This window comes from Somniosus microcephalus, chromosome 5, assembly GCF_052327205.1.
Source record: "Somniosus microcephalus isolate GS21.2 chromosome 5, FLI_Smic_1.0, whole genome shotgun sequence".
In the NCBI taxonomy this organism is placed as follows: Eukaryota; Metazoa; Chordata; class Chondrichthyes; order Squaliformes; family Somniosidae; genus Somniosus; species Somniosus microcephalus.
In genome coordinates this window covers 80,792,614-80,813,376 of record NC_140991.1, presented here as the reverse complement: position 1 = coordinate 80,813,376, position 20,763 = coordinate 80,792,614, and positions in this window count along the sequence as shown.

Below are 20,763 nucleotides of genomic sequence, written 5' to 3'. Positions count from 1 at the left end.
CAATCCTCAGGTTTACTTCTTTTTCTGGCCAATTTATATGTCCTCTCCTTGGATCTTATGCTATCCCTAATTACCCTTGTTAGCCACGGTTGAGTCACCTTTTTGTTTTATTTTTATGCCAAACAGGGATGAACAAATTCTGTAGTTCATCCATGCGATCTTTGAATGTTTGCCATTGCCTATCCACCATCAACCCTTTGAGTAACATTCCCCAATCAATCCTATCCAACTCGCACCTCATACCATCGTAGTTTCCTTTATTTAAATTCAGAACCCTAGTCTCTGAGTCAACTACTTCACTCTCCATCTTAATGAAGAATTCTATCATATTATGATCGCTCTGACCCAAGGGGCCTCGCACAACAAGATTGCTAATTAATCCTTTCTCATTACATAATACCCAGTCTAAGATGGCCTGATCTCTAGTTGGTTCCTCGACATATTGGTTTAATGCCAGCCCCAACCTCCGCATTAATGTTTGGAGGTCTGTATACCACTCCCACTAACATTTTGTGCCCCTTGGTATTTCTCAGTTCTACCCATACAGATTCCACATCATCAGAGCTTATATCCTTCCTTTCAGTTGTGTTAATCCCCTCTTTAACCAGCAATGCTACCCCATCTCCTTTTCCTTTTTGCCTATCTTTCCTGAATATTGAATACCCCTGGATGTTGAGTTCCCAGCCTTGGTCACCCTGGAGCCATGTTTCCGTAATCCCAATCATATATCCGTTTACCTCTATTTGTGCAGCTAATTCATCCACCTTACTACGAATGCTCCTCGCATTAAGACACAAGGCCTTCAGGCTTGTTTTTTTAACGCTCTTACACCTTTTAGAATTATTATTTACTGTGGCCATGTTTGATTTAAACCCTTGATTTCTCTGACTGCCACCTTTTGTTTTTCTCATTCCTGTCTTTTGCTTCTATCCTTGTTTCCCTTTCCTCTGTCTCCCTGCTCAGGTTCCCAACCCCCTGCCATTTTAGTTTAAACCCTCCCCCAGAGCACTAGCAAACACTCCCCCTAAGACATCGGTCCCGGTCCTGCCCAGGTGCAAACCGTCAATCAGATCATGGCTGATCTGTACCTCAACTCTGCTTGCCTGCCATTGATCCTTATTCCTTGATAGCTTTACTTAACAAAAAGACTGACATTAGATGCCTGAAATGTGAAGAGTTCAACACTAACATCTTTCAACTGAGCACAAAATAAGAAAAATATACCCAAGTTTACTCACCAGAATAAGGTGCGACTTGCTTTGATAACACAATCTAGATATTGGCATTGAATGTCCATGGGAGTTCTGATCTGTTGCCGCAACTACAGTAGGAGATTGGCAGGATGCCCAGAGTGTGGTAAACCACTGTTATCGTTTTCATTGTTGTTCACTACTGTTATCGTTATTGCACATTGTTACCTCTTGCTACTCACTGTGTACCAATGCATGCCTCAGCTGGCTCCACCCATGGCTCCGCCTACATGACCTGGTATAAAGGTGGCTGCTCGGCAACCCACTTCCTTCTTGGAACCAGTCGTCCACGAGAGGCATGCTCTGTTCTTTAGTTAATAAAAATCTTTTCATTACTATCCTAATTCATCGCTTTTTATGGATTAATTGATAAGCGTATCAATTTTATTAACTAAAGTTAAAATGTCGGCACCTGAGCAGCAACAACAGCAACAACAGCAGGCGTTGCTGCGAGCCCTCAGACCAGCATGCCTGGACCTCGACCCTCAAGCGGCGGGTTCATCTACCAATTTCGAACACTGGCTGAGCTGCTTTGAATCCTTCCTAGAAGCCGCCGCCGTGATATCGGAGGAGAACAAATTAAAAGTTCTGACCGCCCAGGTGAGCCCTCAAGTATATACACTCATCCGGGATGCTACTACGTACATGGCGGCTCTCGACCTGCTAAAAGGGCAATACACGCGCCCAGTGAATACGATTTACGCCAGACACCTCCTGGGATCCCGCAGGCAGCAACCGGGGGAATCGGTAGAGGCATTTTTACGGGCGTTACAGACACTCTGCAGGGACTGCGACTGTAAGGCGGTATCGGCTGCGGCGCACGCGGAGGGACTTATCTGTGATGCCTTCGTTAAGGGCCTCCAGTCCGACTACTCCCGGCAGAGACTGCTCGAAAGCAGGGAGCTCGACCTGAAGACGGCCGTAGCCCTCGCGCTCTCATTAGATGCGGCCCACCGAAACCTCGAAGCATACTCACGTAACGGTGCCGCGCCATGGTCATTGCGACCTTGGGACATGGGACCGCCGCCCCCGGTACCAACTACTGCAGCGATGTCCCAAAATCAACTGGGACCGCTGCCCCCGGTACCAACTACTGCAGCGATGTCCCGTAACCAGGCCCAAAAATGCTATTTCTGTGGCCAGTTAAAACACCCTAGAGTGCGCTGCCCGGCGAAGACCGCTACCTGCTCTGGCTGCGGGAAGAAAGGCCATTACGCCAACGCCTGCAGAGGGAAACCCGCGAACGCCAGCAGCGCCGCGTGTGAACCGTGGGGGCAGCATCTTATCCGCCATTTTGTGCACCTCCGGCCGTGTGGGGATCGGAATCATGGCCGCCGCCATTTTGTCTCCGGACTCGACCACCGTCTTGTCTGACGACCACATCGGCTCACTCAGCCATACACTGGCCTCCGTTACGCTGGATCAAGCTCTCCCTCATCATCTGTCCAGGTCCATGATGGACATTACTGTAAACGGCTGCGCCACTACTTGCCTGTTTGACAGCGGGAGCACGGAGAGTTTTATTCACCCCGACACGGTGCGTAGCCACTCCCTCACGGTCCTGCCAACGCGCCATCGGATTTCTATGGCGTCCAAGTCCCATTCAACTGACGTCGGCGGCTACTGTGTGGTGACCCTTTCGGTTAGGGGCACAGAATATAAAAGTTTTAAACTTCTTGTCCTGCCCCGTCTTTGCGCTGCCGTTCTGCTAGGGTTGGATTTTCAGTGCCACCTTAAAAGTGTCACATTGGCATACGGTGGACCCCTCCCCCCACTCACAGTCTGCAACCAACAGCTTTTAAATTGCCCGCCGCGCACCATTTGCAGTCTTTCCACACTCAAAGTCTCCCCCCCCCCCTCCCTTGTTCGCTAACCTCACCCGCGACTGTAAACCCATCGCTACCAAGAGCAGGCGGTACAGCGCCGGGGACAGAGCTTTTATTAGCTCTGAGGTGGAGTGGCTCCTGAAGGAGGGCATTATCGAAGGGAGCACCAGCCCCTGGCGAGCCCAGGTTGTAGTCGTTAAGACTGGCAATAAACACCGCCTGGTCATCAACTACAGCCAAACCATAAACCGGTACACTCAGCTGGACGCGTACCCCCTTCCCCACATATCTGATATGGTCAATCAGATTGCGCAATACAGGGTATTCTCCACCATTGACCTTAAGTCAGCATACCACCAACTCCCTATCCGCCCTGAGGACTGCCAGTATACTGCCTTCGAGGCAAACGGCCGCCTCTACCACTTCCTTAGGGTTCCCTTCGGCGTCACCAACGGGGTTTCGGTCTTCCAAAGGGAGATGGACCGGATGGTTGACCAGAACGCGCTGCAGGCCACCTTTCCCTATCTGGATAACGTCACCATCTGCGGCCACGACCAGCAGGACCATGACGTTAATCTAGAGAAATTCCTCCGTACGGCCCAGCGGCTGAATCTAACATACAATAAGGAGAAATGTATGTTTCGCACCACGCGCCTTGCCATTCTCGGCTGCGTAGTGGAGAACGGAGTCGTCGGCCCCGACCCCGACAGAATGCGCCCCCTTATGGAGCTCCCCCTCCCCCACTGCCAAAAAGCACTGAAGAGATGCCTGGGGTTTTTCTCTTACTATGCTCAGTGGGTGCCCAACTATGCGGACAAAGCCAGACCCCTCATCAAGTCCACCTCCTTCCCCCTGACATCAGAGGCGTGTGCAGCCTTCACTCTTATTAACAGTGATATTGCGAAGGCCACAATGCACGCAGTGGATGAGTCCATCCCTTTCCAAGTGGAGAGCGATGCATCCGACTTCGCCCTAGCTGCAACCCTTAACCAGGCGGGGAGACCCGTGGCCTTTTTCTCAAGGACCCTCCAGGGCCCCGAGATTCGACACTCCTCTGTCGAAAAGGAGGCCCAGGCTATTGTGGAAGCGGTGCGACACTGGAGGCATTACCTGGCCGGAAAATGATTTACCCTTCTCACTGACCAGCGTTCAGTTGCTTTTATGTTCAATAATAAGCAGAGGGGCAAAATCAAGAACGACAAGATCTTGAGGTGGAGAATTGAACTTTCCACCTACAATTACGATATCTTGTACCGGCCCGGGAAACTCAATGAGCCCCCAGATGCTCTATCACGAGGTACATGCGCCAACGCGCAAGTTGATAGACTGAGGACCCTCCACAATGACCTCTGCCACCCTGGGGTCACCAGATTCTGCCACTTCATTAAGGCCCGCAACCTGCCCTACTCCATCGAGGAGGTCAGGACTATGACCAGGAACTGCCAAATCTGTGCCGAATGCAAACCGCACTTTTATAGGCCAGACAGAGCACGCCTGATCAAGGCCACTCGCCCCTTCGAGCGCTTGAGCATCGACTTTAAGGGGCCGCTCCCTTCCTCTGACCGCAACGTGTACTTCCTCAACATAGTTGATGAGTACTCCCGTTTCCCTTTTGCCATCCCTTGCCCAGACATGACCAGTACCACGGTCATCAAATGTCTGAATGACCTCTTCGCCTTGTTCGGGTTCCCTAGCTATATACATAGCGACCGGGGCTCATCTTTCATGAGCGACGAACTTCGTCAGTACCTGCTCGCGAGAGGTATTGCTACGAGCAGGACCACCAGCTACAACCCCCGGGGGAACGGCCAGGTGGAAAGAGAGAACGCGACGGTTTGGAAGGCCGTCCTCTTAGCCTTAAAATCTAAGGGCCTTCCGACCTCTCGCTGGCAGGAGGTCCTCCCTGCGGCGCTCCACTCCATCCGGTCACTGCTTTGTACTGCCACTAATGCCACCCCTCATGAGCAAATGTTCGTTTTCCCCAGGAAGTCCACATCGGGAACCTCGCTACCGACATGGCTGACTTCTCCTGGGCCCGTCCTACTGCGGAGGCACGTGAGGACCCATAAAATGGACCCCCTGGTCGAGAGGGTGAACCTCCTACACGCCAACCCCCAGTATGCCTACGTGGCATACCCAGACGGGCGGGAGGACACGGTCTCCATACGAGACCTCGCACCCTCGGGCGCCCCTGAATCACCACCGTTATTCTCCACCACTTCTCCCAACCCTACCCCTGTAGACGGCATGCCGGAGCCCCAGGACCCTTCGTTGACCACTCAGACACCAGATTCGACGTTGGATACTGCACCACCGCCGCCGCTGCTACGACGATCAGGACGGCATACAAGGCCTCCTGATAGACTTACCTACACAAACCTTTAGTACACTTCACCCCGCCGGACTCAATTTTAAACAAGGGTGAATGTGGTAAACCACTGTTATCGTTTTCATTGTTGTTCACTACTGTTATCGTTATTGCACATTGTTACCTCTTGCTACTCACTGTGTACCAATGCATGCCTCAGCTGGCTCCACCCATGGCTCCGCCTACATGACCTGGTATAAAGGTGGCTGCTCGGCAACCCACTTCCTTCTTGGAACCAGTCGTCCACGAGAGGCATGCTCTGTTCTTTAGTTAATAAAAACCTTTTCATTACTATCCTAATTCATCGCTTTTTATGGATTAATTGATAAGCGTATCACAGAGAAATAGCTGAAAAATAGCTCTTTTTCTGCGGATTCTATCAATCTCTCACTGAAGTTATAGCAACAGTTCAGGAGAACCCTCTGTCGAAATTCAGGGCACTTGTAGCTACATGAAAGGCCAAGCAAGTCAATTCAAATTCATGCATCTTCTAGGTTTTATTTGTATATGTTTGATGCTGGTTATGGAATTTGAGACATTTCCTTTGCCCCAGTAATTTTTTTTTCATAAAATATTGTCTGTCTGTCTGTGGTTAAATTAAGTGGTCTGTCTGAAGCCATCAGAAGGAGATAGGCATACAGGTGGCAAATGCAATTAAATGTTGATGTGTGAAATAATACATTTTGGGAGAAAGAACAAGGAATGGGCACGTACACTGGAAAGGAGGGAATGGATAAACAGGGAGACATAGGGGTTCAGATATGATTCCCTCAACGTGCAAGTTTATTTTCATTCGCAGGATGTTGGCATCACTGGCATGGGTGGTGTGTTGCCCATGAGAAGGTGGTGGTGGACTATATAGATCCGCTGCAGTCCGTGTGGTGAAGGTGCTCCCACAATGCTGTTAGGTAGTGGGTTCCATGATTTTTGACACGGCAATTAAGTAAGGAACGGCGATATATGTACAAGCCAGGATGATGTGTGACTTGGAGGTGGTGGTATTTCCATTCACCTGCTGCCCTTGTCCTTCTAGGTGGTGGAGGTCGTGGGTTTGAGATACACTCTTGAAGAAGCCTTGGTGAGATGTCAGAAAAAAATTGTTGAAAGGTAAACAAAAAACTTAACAGTTTAATTTGTGTGTATAACAGAGAATGGGTACTCACAAAATAGAGTGCTTATGGCTGTCAGACTTTCTATTGTGTATGTGTTCAAATTCTCTGAGTGGTTCTTGTTTTTGAAAGAATTACTAATGAAGTTCTTGAGGGGAGGTGAATTCAGTCTTTCGAAAAGTGAGCAAAAGTTTTGAGAAAGTAACTGATCAAAAGTTTTGCTGACTCTTGTAACATTGAGTTAGTTTCCTTTCAATATTTATTTCTTTTTTTGGGGGTATACAATTTATAAAATATACTTCTGATGGCACACAGGAAAGAAACAGTATAGATCATATCAGGAACCTGGTCGAGTTCAGTTACAAGGAGGATACAGAATCATATGTATTAGGTATCACTAGATTTTTTGAAAATTGTAAGAATAGATGAGCACCTAATGGTCCAGATTTTTGCATAGCAGGACATCTAATGGCATCTACCATTAGTTTGACTTGCCCTTGCATGTTTTTTTGTTTTAAAAATGTTTTGCTTGGCAAGTTGCTCAAAATGCGAGCTGATAACGTTGCAGCGAGAGAAACCGGGCATCTGGCACCTGAGTGAACAGGGAAAGCAACTGTGCATCTCCTTAACCAATCAGATTGAAGGATTGTGAAATGAACAGCACAAGGACTAAGAAGGAAGTGTAAATTAAAGTGGGTGAATTCATGTCAAATCAGGTACAGAAAGCTAAATAAAGGGAAAGGAAGATTGGATTAAGAGAGAAAAAAGAGAAATAGTAAAATGTTTTTCTTAAATTTCACATTTAAAAAATCTCCAACAATAATTAATACATGATGGAATGAGACACCACACTTGTAATGGTTAATTTTCATTGCCAGAGAGGTTGATTGGCAGTAATTAACACTTATCACATCATTAAAAGGGTATTTTACTTGAAATTATAAGATTTAACTTTCTGTGGCGAATTTAGTTTATATCTACCACACAAATACATCAACTTCACTCCATTCAATGCATTTCAATTGTGAGTCAGGCAGTGAGTTGCTGTTTTTGCGCAGCTAACAGCGGACAGCAACTTTTGGATATTCGTGTTTAATGTGCATCTAATCTCACCTGAAGTTGCTGCACCAGTTGAGCATAAATAACGGTGAGCGCCATTAACCTCCCTCTTATTTTGATAGCAAAATCTGGTCCATTAATTTTTGCCCAGAGATCACATTACTCATCCAGGATCGAAGTATTCCTGCCATTGCCTGAATCACCATATTGAACCACTAGGTGGTGCCCAGTGACTACTTCAGAGGAGTTGCTTTTCTGACAGACTATTAAGTTGATAATGAAATCTCAAATCTGTAAGTAACAAGTTGTTAAGTCTTAACTTACATTTTACTATGTTATACTTTTATATTGGAATTGAAGAATTATTGTTATTGGACCAACAAAATGTAAGTAACCTGTTCAGAAACACAGAAATTCAGAAATTCTTGGACTGTATTTTTAAAATTTGATATTTGAAAAGTGGTCACTTTAGCTCTGATATCTGCCCACTAAGATACTTACAGGAATATAAATTATAACTTGTGGTTACTTAACCAATCAAAGAACATTCAACTATAAAAATTAGTTTTTGGCTTCTAGGCCAGAAATTTCCTTGAAGCTGCTTCTCCTCTGCCACCATAGCTTTGCAGGAAGCCCGGCAGAAACCCCATTTACGCATGTAAGCGGTGTTTCCGCCACACTAATGGCAAAGTTACGGCGGCAGAACGGGAACAGCTCCGAGGAAATTCCCGGATATGATTCACTTTGTCACTATGCAAGCATTATCTTGCTGTCTACAGTCTTTTAATTTATATGTTTACCTAGTAGAGCATCTATCTGTCCACTGAATGGAAATGTTAATAAACAATATTAAGCAAAAATGCTAATGGTTTTGTCAAGAAAACATGCTCTGTTTGTATACATTATACCTATGATGCTGTATTGATCCCGCAATGGTGTAACAATTGTTCAAACTTTCCTGTTCAGACTATTGTATTTCTTTTAACTTTTCAATTTCCACCCTTTCTTGTCTGAATAAAATTATATACTTCCCTTCTGAATGCTACTGAGCTGGGTGGGGATAAACTCCAGTATTGTATCAATGCTATTTTCTATTGACCACTAGGGGGTCTGTGCAAACCTTCATGCCACCACTCCATGGTACAGACCATTGGGATATTAACATTAGATGCTACTCTGACAATGCTCTAACTTTAGAAAATATAGTTTTAAGATGAACTTGTGATCCTGTCTTAAAATGTCAATATGACGAGTTTTTCTCATATACACAACAGAAGATGTGGCAGCTCACCACTTCATCCAAAGACACTATCCACACGTGCTGCAATATATCCATTTTTATTTTATTTCTTTCAGAAGGAAAAAATATTGTCCAGTGCTTGAGAGACAGCTAAATTTCACCTGAATATTATATTAATGTTAGAATCACTCTTTCACATCTTGGTTCACCACGGGTGGAGAAGTTTATTTTACAATGACCTCGATATAGTTTAAATCCTGATCAAAAAGGCTGCTGATAACTAGAACCTCGGTGATCTGTATAATGCTTGCTATATAGGGAAAGCACTTCTGACTCTTAAAAATTTGCTTTGCATTCATGGATGATTGACATTTCATAACCAGTATTGAGGCAGGTGAATAGGATTACTTAAAGGGAAGCACCTATTAGTAAGAACAATAAAAGGGAATGTAGGTGCCAACAGTTGGGGAAACAACAGCTCATCCAATATTAATATTGGAGGCACAATGCAGAATTACATCCTTTCCAGTCTTTCCCATGCATCAGCACTGGAAACATTTAAATTGAGTAGAAAAACTTTTATGGCTACTTGCTTATGTAACCTCCTTTTAAAAAAGGATGTTTAAAAAAATGTTCATCTAAGCAGCAAGGAACAGCTTTCTTAGAAGAAGCTTTGATATGCGAACTGAGTAGCCATGCTTGGAATCAGAATGGTTGTGATATTTAGGACCCTAGTGATTGTCAAGTTTAATAAACAAGTCAATACAACTCCAAAGGCCAAAGAACACTCCTCTGTGTGAACAAATCTTGTGTCTTGATTTTGGACAATGGTGTTTCTCAAATTTCTCCCATGTGAAAACAACTTTAACTTCTTATATACCAGGTATTTGCTGTAATTTAAATTCAAACCCCGTCACATGCTTCTGCTTCCTCTTTGCCAAATGAATTGAAGAGAAAAAAAAGCTTGCATTAATTTTAGCATTTGACTATTCAAAAACAAATTGCAGCTGGCAGCTTTAACTCTGATCGACCTATACTTTTTTGTGTTGACTGAGTTCTAGTTTAATAATTTTGCTCCTTCGTTAAAATAAGGCACTCGCATTTGCTCCTTTTTAACTGTGAATTTTTTGTGCTTTTTACTCTTGAATGGAATTTGACGGTCTACACAACCCAATGTGCTTGTGCATAATTATATTGTTACCAAAGATTTGTAGTAATCAAATTTACAAAGAATTTAGACTCCACGTTACCATTCAAGGTTTCCAGAAATAGTTGACAGGAAGCCACGCGCATAAGGCCAATTTTCTGTGATCTTTTAAGGCACATGAACTGTTTGCGCCCAGATTACACGTGTATCTGGTGCAAATCTGCAGGAAACTCCGGGCCACTATATTTTGAGTCTTATTTATTGGAGTTCTTTGAATATACATCACCAATGACTTACATTTGATGTTTCATTTGGAAACAAGTGAAAACTGATGATCCTAAACCCGTTTAATTCACTCAGTGAAAAAATCTGATGCTGTCACTTTCTGTCCTGCAGTAATTCTTTGACAACTGTCTCACTAGTACCTCATTGCAGGCTTATCTTTGTTATTTAATATATTTTGATTTGTTTAAATACATCTTTTATTAAATGTGTAACTTTTATTATGTAAAAGTGAATTCCAAGACCGGGATTGCCAGTCATGAGCGTAAATTTAAAGGAAGCCTGTACGCCTAAAATTCTGGGTTCAAATTTGCACCCATTCTGAGCCAGTTTAAATACAGGAAATTTGTGTTGTATGCTCTTTTCAATGGGGAGGGGAGCAGGCAAAGGTCTTCTGGAACTGACACAAAAAATCAAGGTAATTCAATTGTAGCGCAAGAACGGGTGTGTCACTTACGCCCGGATTTCCTCGATCTTTTGCACTGGCAATCGGGATTATACCGCTTGTCGGGTGCAAATCAACAGGGAATTCCAGGCCAATATCTTTTAAAATCTTTTTCTAGCACGGCTTCAGTGGCTAAGAAGGGCCTGTGTGCTGGTAGCATAATTACATCAACTGTGCTTCTGTGGAATATTAAAATAACACCTTCAAAATGCCTCAAAGTGTTGCCATAGGGAATAGTGAGTAAATGTCTACAAAGATTAGACTTGTTACAGCAACTCATTCAATGCTAAAAATGCCACTGCTGTTTCTGAATCTGTGAAGATGCCAGATGGTGTCTGTTACAGCTGTGCAGTGAATCCAGATTGCAATGAGACCTTTACAGCAATGGATTGGTAAATGAGTTAAATAGAACTTTTACATTATTCTGTAGTATCTTCTAAGACAGAGCGAAAACCAGGTAGAGTTTATATTTTATCATGTATGTTGAGCAGAAAGGAAAAATCCCAACTTGTACAATGGGAGTTCCAAAGTAGAAACCTGTTTTGACAAAATAATGCAAGATATTTTAATTATTTAAAAGTCTGATGTTTTGTACAGGTAGTAAACCCCAAGATCAATAAAGCACATGTTATAATATGATGACCCTGTCCCTTGATTTAAAAGTCCCTATTAAAATCAAAACACAGTTCTGTCGTCTACTTGCCCTTACATCATTGATCGCCACACTGCAGGCTCTCATTAGATTTGCTGTGGTACAGTAACTGCAGTAACTGAAGATAACAAGACCAGCATCTGTACACTTGATAAAATATTTAGCATTGCTTAAGAAGTTTAATGTTTGTTGAGAATTCTAAGCTAAAAGATAAACCATTTATAAGAGTACAGTACTTTAATTTTTTTAAATTGTTGACATCTGACATTAAAGGACTTTGTTTAATGTATGAAAGTCACCATGAATAATGAAAATAGTTATGCTGTTTTTTCATCACCAATTAAAATATCTTGGACCTCTGGATGAATAAACTGCGCAATAAATCTGAAGAAGGAGAATGAGTGGAAAGCAGCGGTTCTTAGTATCGAACATTATTGAACAGGCCAACAATAACACACAATAAATCATTTTGAAAGGTAGGGTTAGATATTTGTTTTCTTTTATCAAGGACAAACAGGACATGGTCTTTGCCAAAAAGAGTTTTGTTTCCCCCTCCCTTTAACGCAACCCCCATTTCACTTATTGCCTCGCCAACTTCAAAGCGAGGAACAATGAAGTAATAGTTTCTTAATTATTGTCCTGGATAATCTTTCTTGTTCAATTGTTAATGACTTTGGGACTTGTTTAACTAGTATAGGAACAGTGTAATGTTTTAGCTTATTCAGTATTCAAAAATGAAGTTATTTTTCACATCTTCCGTTTGAAGCTGTAAAAATGATCTGTTCTGAAATTCTATTTCAAATATTTTGTACAAAGTAGAGTGTACCTTGGTAAACACTGCTTTGGGGTACCGATGTGTGATGCCATGGAGAAGTGCAACACATGCCTCTGATATGCTTCCACATCTGATTTACTGATTGCAGTCTTATTGTTGTAGAAGCCAAGCAATTCCCCACAGGGAGGGAGAAACAGCCCAGGACTGAACTATTGAACCTCCTAATGGCGAATTCAGTAAAAAAAAAAGTTTAAAGCCTGGGAAAAAGGTTGTCCATTCTCCTGGCATGCACATGCTGCTTGACATGAGGATGTCCATTGGGGGAGGGGACAAAATAGCTTGCTTTTTTTCATCAGAGCAGAGGAGGGTAACAGGAGATCTAATAGAGATACTCCAAATTATGAGGAGCCTTCAGGAAAAAAAGCTATTTTCACTGGTTGGTGAGATGGCAGCTGGAGACCATAAATTTAAAACAAAAACAGAAAATTCTGGCAATATAGCAGGGTGGTCTTCTTCTTAGGCAGTCCCTCTGAACCGAGGATGACTTGCTTCCACACTAAAAATGAGTTCTCAGGTGACTGATGAGTCCAATGCGGGACCTACAGTCTCTGTCACAGGTGGGGCAGACGGTGGTTGAAGGAGCGGGTGGGTGGGGTGCTTGGGTTGACGTGCGCTCCTTCCGCTGTTTGTTCTTGGCTTCCGCTTGCTCCCGTCGAAGAGACTCGAGGTGTTCGGCGCCTTCCCGGATGCTTCTCCTCCACTTTGTGCGGTCTTGGGCCAGGGATTCCCAGGTGTTGGTGGGGATGTTGCACTTTTTCAAGGAGGCTTTGAGGGTGTCCTTGAAGCATTTCCTCTGCCCCCCTGGGGCACTCTTGCCGTGTCGGAGCTCCGAGTAGAGCGCTTGTTTTGGGAGTCTCGTATCGGGCATGCGGACGATGTGGCCCGTCCATCGGAGCTGATCGAGCATAGTCAAAGCTTCGATGCTGGGGATGTTGGCCTGAGCAAGAACACTGATGTTGGTGCGCCTATCCTGCCAATGGATTTGCAGGATCTTGCGGAGGCAGCATTGGTGGTACCTTTCCAGTGCTTTGAGGTCCCTGCTGTACATGGTCCATGTCTCTGAAGCATACAGGAGGGCGGGTATCACTACTGCTCTGTAGACCATGAGCTTGGTGCTGGGTTTGAGGTCCTGGTCTTCAAACACTCTCTTCCTCAGGTGACCGAAGGCTGCACTGGCACACTGAAGGCGGTGTTGGACTTCGTCATCGCGGTCTGCCCTTGTTGATGGTAGGCTCCTGAGGTACGGAAAGTGGTCCACGTTGTCGAAGGCCTCGTCATGGATTTTGATAATCGGGGAGCAGTACTGTGCGGCGGGGGCAAGTTGGTAGAGGACCTTTGTCTTACGGATGTTTAGTGTAAGGCCTATGCTTTCATACGCTTTGGTGAAGGTGTTGACGATGGTTTGGCGTTTGGCCTCAGAATGTGCGCAGACGCAAGCATCGTCTGCATACTGTAATTCTATATCGGAGGATGGGCGACCTTGGATCTGAACTGGAGGCGACGGAAGTTGAACAGTTTCCCGTTTGTTCTGTAGACTAGCTCCACTCCAGCGGGGAGCTTACTGAGGATGAGATGGAGCATTGCAGCAAGGAAGATCGAGAAGAGCGTTGGTGCGATGACACAGCCTTACTCGATCCCAGTCCGTACGTGAATTGGATCTGTGGTGGATGCATTGGTCAGGATCATGGCTTGCATGTTGTCATGAAGCAGGAGGAGGATGGTGACAAACTTTATGGGGGCAGCTGAATTTGAGGAGGGCACTCCATAATCCCTCACGATTGATGGTTGAAGGCCTTTGTGAGGTCAAAGAAGGCCATGTACAGTGGTTGGTGCTGTTCCCTGCATTTCTCTTGTAGTTGACGCGCGGTGAAGATCATGTCCATTGTGCTCCTTAGTGGGTGGAATCCGCATTGCGACTTTGGGAGGAGCTCTCCAGCCACTGGGAGAAGGCGATTGAGAAGGATTCTTGCGAGGAACTGAAGAACAACAAGGCCTCAGGAGCAGATGGAATCCCTGCCGAGGCACTAAAACATGGCGGAGAATGTGCGCAGACGCAAGCATCGTCTGCATACTGTAATTCTATATCCTTCCAGGTGAAACAGCGATTTACTTGTACTTCTCGCAATCTAGTATACTGTATTCGCTGCTCACGATGCGGTCTCCTCTACATTGGGGAGACCAAACGCAGATTGGGTGACCGCTTTGCGGAACACCTCCGTTCAGTCCGTAAGGGTGACCCCGAGCTTCCGGTCGCCTGTCATTTCAATTCACCGCTCCATTCCCACTCGGACCTCACCGTCCTTGGCCTCTTGTACTGTTCCACGGAAGCTCAACGTAAACTCGAGGAACAGCACCTCATCTTCCGATTAGGCACTCTGCAGCCTTCCGGTCTCAATATCGAGTTCAACAATTTCAGATCATAACCTCGGCCCCTATTTCATTTTTACTTATATTTTTCCACTCCTTTCCTCCCCCCCCCCTTTCCTTTTGTTTCTCTCTCACACCTGGCAGCTATCTTTTGCCCTGCCAGTACACTTTACACCAAATCCCAGCCTATTACCATCTCGTCTAGCTTCTAATCTCTTTTACTTCTTTTGGTTCTTTTATTCTTTTGTCCGATCGCAGCCCTGCCTTCGATCTAGTTCCTTTTCTCTCCAGTTTTGAAGAAGGGTCAAACCCAAAACGTCAACTCAAATTTCTGTCCACGGATGTTGCCTGACCTGCTGAGTTTTTCCAGCATTTTCTGTTGTTATTGCGGAGAATCACTATTGGCTTGAATACATGAACTCATTTCTCTTATTTGGAAAGAGGAGAGCATGCCAGGGGATCTCGGAGATGCCGTAATTGTGACCGTCTTCAAGAAAGGTGACAAGTCCGATTGCGGTAATTAGAGGAGTCTCCCTGCTGTCTGCCACAGGGAATATAGCAGGGTAGTCAGCATTCGGTAGAGAATGTTTCAGGTGCAGACCCTTTTTCAGAAGTTCTGAAATGTTAGCTTGTCTGTTCCCTGCACTGATGTGTTTCTCCTGCAGTTTTTTGTCTGATTTCCAGCATCTGTGCAGTATTTTTTGTTTTACTTGTAGGGCATAAATTTAAGATCATCACCAAAATAACAAAGGGAGAGGTTAGGAGTATTTCTTTTTACAGAGAAGGTTGTTGGGACATGGAATAGTCTACCTGAATCCAGTGGTGGAAGCTTTTAAAAGGGAGGTGGAAAAATATTTGAAAAAGAAACCCCTTGCTGAAGGAGTTAGTTGACTGCGAGGCTGGCTCATGTATGCGCTGCTCTGTGAGAGAATTTTTTTCTCTCTACTGTCACATGAGATTTGATCATTTTGACCGTGACTCCTCTCTTTCATTGTGGGCCGGGCCAAGCCATGCTCTCTCTATTTTCATTCTACGAAAGATTATGAAAAGAAAATTGATTGGGGCCAGAATTCCTTAGATGTGATGCAGACAGTTATGGGCGCATCTCTGGCAGGGGTGGGGGGAGGGGCACATGGTGGGGAGGAGACAGTTCTGTGCAGGCCTCACCTGATCCTGGACACATTACCTTATGTAGGGGGTTGATGTTGAAAATTTTAAAAAGAAATGTTACTCGTATTTGGGGTCCAAGCTGCTGCTTTGTCCTGGACCCTAGTGATGGAAGCTGGTATTTTTGACTTCTCTGGGTGTACTGGCCTCCACAGATACACTGGTCCCAACTGAGCCACAGGAAAGGGAATTCCGGATATAGGGCGTTCCTACCCCAGCTCTGCCCCTATCCCTCACTTACATTTGCTGTGTAAGAGGTGAGTGGAGGTCCCACACCTTGTATGTCAAGTCAGAAGCTCCCAGAAATGGTAGACAGTCCGGTGCCCACCATTTTCCCGGGGAGGGGCAGGAGGCGGTTCCACCGGTCTCCAGCCAGAGTCAAATTCAGAACCTTTAAAAATGCCGTCTTTTGGCTGAGACATTAAAACAGATGCCCCGTCTGCCCTCTTGGGTAGACATAAAAGCTCCCACGGCACTATTTCAAAGAAGAGCAGGGAAGTTCTCCCTGATGTCCTGGCCAATATTTATCCCTCAACCAACACCTAAAAACAAATTATCTGGTCATTATCTCATTGCTGTTTGTGGGACCTTGCTGTGTGGAAATTGGCTACTGCATTTCCTACATCAGAACAGTGACTGCACTTCAAAAATACTTTATCAGTTGTTTCTTTAAAAATATTCGTTCATGGGATATGGGCGTCGCTGGCAAGGCCAGCATTTATTGCCCACCCCTAGTTGCCCTTGAGAAGGTGGTGGTGGTGAGCCACCACCTTGAACCACTGCAGTCCGTGTGGTGGAGGTACTCCCACGGTGCTGTTAGGGAGAAAGTTCTGTAAAGCACTTTGGGATGACCTGAGGTTGTGAAAGGTACTATAAAAAATACAAGTTCTTTAAGAAATGTTGTCCCCATTTTGTTTTTTAAAACTACTTTTAATGCTTGGGTTTACACAATCAGAGCAGTGGAGCATTCAGATTTGATTTCCTCCCCATGGCCATTGGGTTCTGGATCTCGGCTACACAACCATGAGAGAGCATGGAGTAGAGGCCAGGCACCTCTACATAGCAGGAAGAAAAATTGGTTACCAGGCCTACATGACAGAATATTGGCCCGGATTTTCCGGGGCCTATGACCATGTATCTGGTGCGTGCGTCGCCGTAAGTGCCTCACAAGTTCCGGGTTTACGCATGTGCTGCACGTGCACGAAAACCCAAAACTTGCGATCTGTCAAGAGTCTTGACAGATCCTCCATATCCCCGGGAAATGGACACAGAGTTGGGCTATTTGGCCAAATACTGTCCAGCGAATGCCCATGAAACTATTACACGTGTTAAAAGCAGGCATAAGGTCTTTTACCAGTGCAAAGGTTTAAATAAATATTAAAATAAAAATTTTAAAATCATTTTAACATTCCAAAACTTGTAAAATAAGTTTGTTTTCGCCCCTTGAAAAATTTTTACATTTATTTTTCAAAAAATTTAAATTTTGTTTTAAATGTTTAACTAAATTATATTTCAAACATGTAATTTTTTTATTTCAGTGTTAATGTATTTTTTGGGTGATTCCTATTATGCTTATGGGGATTCCGTACATAAATGGAATCCCCTTAAGCATAATGGGAATCCCCTTTTTGATTGGTGGGGCCGGCCCACGTGATCCCAGGGACGCTTCAAGGCCCAGGAGCGCGAGTCTCCGTGGATTCAGGACCATCAGGTAGGTTCGTCCTCGGGAAGCCTCCGACCGCAAATTCAGGTCCATTGAGTTAGAGAGGGTGGCAGAAGCTGCTACATATTCATACCTGGGATGGCAGGAATGATGTATGAGGAGAGATTAGGTCGATTGGGCTTATACTCGCTGGAGTTTAGAAGAATGAGAGGGGATCTCATTGAAACTTATAAAATTCTAACAGGACTAGACAGACTAGATGCAGGGAGGATGTTCCCGATGGCGGGGAGTCCAGAATTAGGGGTCACAGTCTAAGGATAAGGGGTAAGCCATTTAGGACAGAGATGAGGAGGAATTTCTTCACCCAGAGAGTGGTGAACCTGTGGAATTCTTTACCACAGAAGGCAGTTGAGGCCAATTCATTAAATATATTCAAGAAGGAGTTAGATATATTTCTTAAGGCTAAAGGGATCAAGGGATATGGGGAGAAGGCAGGGACAGGGTACTGAGTTTGGATGATCAGCCATGATCTCATTAAATGGCGGAGCAGGCTCGAGGGGCCGAATGGCCTACTCCTGCTCCTTTTTTCTATGTTTCTATGTTTCTATATAAATAGTCATGTTATGGATTTTTTTTTCTTTTGCTCCTCTAACTTGGATCTATACGAGAAGAGAATAATCTCAGACTCTTTGAGCATTTGGTTGTATTATGGCCAGACATTCCCTAGTGTCCTAATATCCAAGACTACATCTCGTTCATTATTGCCTAAATACATCTTTTAAGGACCTATTACTAAACAATAAAAACAAAGGTGGTTTCAATCCAATTAATTTCCTCTGCATCTGTTATTTTATTCAGAAGCTGTAAATGCTTCTTTTGTTGTTTTAGTAATGATAAACCTAATTATATGAGCAAACCAGTGGGTATGTTCTGATTGGTTCACTTTGAACTTAAAGGGAAAATCAACACTATTTAATACGAGATACTTTTAATAGATCTCCAAATCTTGTGCCCAGTTTTTTAACGGTGAGCATGTGTTGTGGCGAGGCCTGGCTTGTAAGGATGCTTTTTATGCACCATGCTAGCAATGGTATTTTAGCTTATTTTTACTCTCCTCTTTACCTCCCTCCGCGCCCCCCCCCCCCCAAACCCCCAGCTTCACAATGGGCAAATTCATCAATAATGGTTCCCCATTATGAAGAGTCATAAAAGTCATAGTCATAACGGCACAGAAGGAGGCCATTCAGCCCATCAAGTCCGTGCAGGCTCTCTGTAGAGCAATCCAGTCAGTCCCATTCATAGAAACATAGAAAAATAGGAGCAGGAGTGGGCCATTCGGCCCTTTGAGCCTGCTCCGCCATTAAATATGATCATGGCTGATCCTCTATCTCAATACCATCCTCCCGCTCTCTCCCCATACCCCTTGATGTCTTTTGTGTCTATCCCTGTAGCCCTGCAAGTTTATTTCCCTCGTGCCTATCCAGTCTCCCCTTTAAAACATTGAGTGTCTCCGCTTCCACCACTTCCGTTGGCAGCGAATTCCAGGTCATCACCACTCGCTGCGTAAAAAAGTTTTTCCTCACATCCCCCCTGTATCTCTTGCCCAAAACCTTAAATCTGTGTCCTCTAGTCCTTGTACCTTCAACTAGTGGGAACAGCCTTTCCTCATCTAGCTTATCCAAACCTGTCATAATCTTGTACACCTCTATCAAATCACCCCTCAACCTCCTTTGCTGTAATGAAAACAAATCCAGCTTCTCTAACCTGTCCTTGTAGCTAAGATCTCCCATCCCCGGAACCATTCTGGTAAATCTCCTCTGCACCCTCTCAAGGGCCTTCACATCCTTCCTAAACTATGGTGACCAAAACTGGATGCAATACTCCAGTTGTGGCCTAACCAACGCTTTATAAAGGTTCAGCATAACTTCTCTACTTTTGTACTCAATATCTCTATTTATGAAACCCAAGATCCCATGGCCTAGAAATTGGGTTTTGGCTTAGCCAGGGCTTTAGCGCCGGAAATTAGTGCTGGCGCTAAGTCCCCTGCGCGCGCCAAAAATTCAGTGGCGCCGCGCCCAAACGGCTGCCGGCGCTACTGAAGGGTCTTAGCGCCTGGAAAAGGGCGCTAACTGCCGTTTCGCGCCGCAATTCCGGCGCTGCGGCACCCGATGCGGTGCGGCAGGCTGGGGAAGTGCAGGCCTCCTCCTTCCGTTAAGGAGGAGCTGCCTGCACCCGGCCGCGGCCCGCGCAAATCTGCTTAAAAATGAGCCCGGCACCTCGGACAAGTGCCGGGCTTGCATCTGTTCCGGGGCGGGGGGGGGGGAGAGAAGTCCGGGGAGGGAGCTGCGGGCAGGCGGCCGGCGGGAAAGCGGCCGGCCGCCACGGGGCCTTTAATGCGCCGGCGCTAACTGCAGTAAGGCACCTCTGACAAAACGCTGGTTGCGGCTGCCACGGGCGAGGCGGCCGCAACTCAATTTCGGAGTTCGGGCGGGTTACCACGGCAACCGGGACGCTGCGCACACCGATGACGTCATCGGTGCCGGCGCAGCGCTACCGGAGCAACGCCGATTTAGGGCCCCAGGGAATTTCACTACTGGCCATAACTCCGGCGCAAGGCCCTCTAGCGCCTCAAATGAGGCGCTAAGGCTACTGAATTTTCAGCCGCATATGCTTTGTTAACCACTCTCTCAATATGTCCTGCCACCTTCAGTGAGCTATGTACATTAACTCCCAGGTCCCTCTGTCTCTGCACACTCTTTAAAACTGTGCCATTAAGTGTATATTGCCTCTCTCTGTTCCTTCTGCCAAAATGCATCACCTCACACTTCTCTGCATTAAATTCCATCTGCCACTTGCCTGCCCATTCTGCTAGCCTTTTTATGTCCTGTTGCAGTCGATTGGTATCATCATCACTGTTTGCCACACATCCAAGTTTGGTGTCATCGGCAAATTTAGAAATTCTACTCTACTCCAATATCCAGGTTGTTTATATTTGTCAAAAAAAGCAGTGGCCCCAGCATTGACCCTTGGGGAACACCACTGATTACCATCCTCCAGTCTGAAAAACAGCCATTTACCACAACTTGCTGTTTTCTGTCCTTAAGCCAATTCCTTATCCAAGCTGCCATTGACCCACCTATTCCATGAGCCTCAATTTTGTTAACCAGCCTTCTATGTGGCACTTTGTCAAATGCTTTCTGAAAATCCATGTAGACAAAGAATTCGGGGTTCCAAGCTCCCTTTGCAATAAGTGTGACATTGGGACTGTATGAATTTTTCACTGGTTTACATATTGGTACAGTTGTACACTTTGCTCACATGACATTTACTGAAGCATGCACTGATGCAATAAA